Source organism: Chrysochloris asiatica, unplaced genomic scaffold (assembly GCF_000296735.1).
Source record: "Chrysochloris asiatica unplaced genomic scaffold, ChrAsi1.0 scaffold00002, whole genome shotgun sequence".
In the NCBI taxonomy this organism is placed as follows: Eukaryota; Metazoa; Chordata; class Mammalia; order Afrosoricida; family Chrysochloridae; genus Chrysochloris; species Chrysochloris asiatica.
In genome coordinates this window covers 53,138,311-53,140,124 of record NW_006408520.1, presented here as the reverse complement: position 1 = coordinate 53,140,124, position 1,814 = coordinate 53,138,311, and positions in this window count along the sequence as shown.

The following is a 1,814-nucleotide window of genomic DNA, read 5'->3' as shown; positions in this document are numbered from 1 at the left end:
ACACAATTTATACTAAAAAGTTTAAAATAAGTAAATAAATGAAAGATGAGATCCCCTAAAACTTTGCCCTTTTTTAATATACAGCCAGATAGCCTTCAGTCTCCAACATAGAGCAATGATTCTTTCTAGCAAATTGATAGACTCAGGAGTAAAGGAATGTAGTCATTTCAGTCTGTAATGAATTCCATCAATTAATAAGACCAACTCATATATGGCAAGCTTCCCATTAAATTGAGGTGGGAGACTTTCAGATAGAACATGGTAATAATGTTGTTGGTTTCTCTTGTTGTTAGGTGCTGTTGAGTAGGTTTCTACTCACAGTGAGCCTATGCACATTAGCATAAACAAAACATTGCATAGTACAATGCTATCCTCACAATTGTTACAGTTAAGCCCATTGGTACTGCCACTGCATTGATCCATCTTGGTGTTCTTTCTCTTTTTTGTTGACTCTCCTCTTTACCATGTAAGATGTCCTTCTTCTGGGACTGGCCCCTCCTTATAACATGAACATACAGATTTTTCCTGGAAGTTTTGTTGTAAAGGAAGAGAAAATGAGAAGTCAGTTGGATAAAAACATAAGGTAAGAAGGAGCTTTAGAAATTTTGATGTGATATTTTGATAAGAGTGATCCAGCACAGAATGAAAAAGAAGTGAGAATTTGCTTGAGTATGTCAAGAATGTGAGAAGATAGGAGGTTTTCATAGAAGTATGCATAATTCATCTATAGTAACAGGTGGGAGGCAGAATAGATGGGTCCATATGGTGATATCTGAGTAAAAGCGGCATGGCAAGTTTGTAAAAACCAAAACAAAACAAAAGTTTTCTTTTTCAATTTATTTTCCTCAAAGATAAAAGAAACAAGGTCTTCAGCTGACCATGAGCATGAGCAATGGAGTGAAAAATCTTTAAGTTTGTGTGTAGGGTTAAAAACTGAATTCATCATCTATAAGAAAAAGTGAATAGACTAGGATATCTAGCATTATAAGACAATTTTATGGGACTAACAATGAATTGGAGTCATTCCTGGTGATGCAACGGATAAGTATTAGCCTACAAACAGAAAGATCAATTTGAATACTGTAAGTGACTGTTTGTGAGAACAGTTTGTTTGGTAGCATAGTGGTTACGAATTGGGCTGCTAACCTGAAGCTCTGCAGTTCGAAAATACCAGCAGTTCCGAGGGAGAAAGATGAGGAGTTTTGCTCCCGTTAAGATTTATAGCCTCGGAAACCCTGTGCAGGGTCACTATGAGACAGAACCGACTCCACGGTATTTAACAACAACAACAGTCTCATGGGACAGTTCTACTCTGTCCTATAGGATCATTATGAGTCTAAATTGACTTGATGGTTGTTGTTGTTGTTAGGTGCCATGGAGTCGGTACCGACCCATAGCGACCTTATGCACAGTAGAACGAAACACTGCCCGATCCTGGGCCAAACTCACGGCTGTTGCCACGTTTGAGTCCATCTATGCTGCCACTTGGCCAATCCATCTCGTTGGGGGTGTTCCTCTTTTTCTCTGACTCTCCACCTTACCAAACATGATATCCTTCTCAAGTGACTGGTCCCTCCTGACAATATGCCCAAAGTATCAGAGACGAAGTTTGGCCATCTTGGCCTCCAGGGAGCACTCTGGCTGCACTTGTTCTAAAACAGATTTATTGGTTCTTTTGGCAGCCCATGACACTTTCAATATTCTTTTCCAACACCATAACTCAAAAGTATCAGTTCTTCTACAGTCTTCCTTATTCATTGTCCAGCTTTTGCATGCACATGAGGTTATTGAAAATACCATGGCTTGGGTCAGGC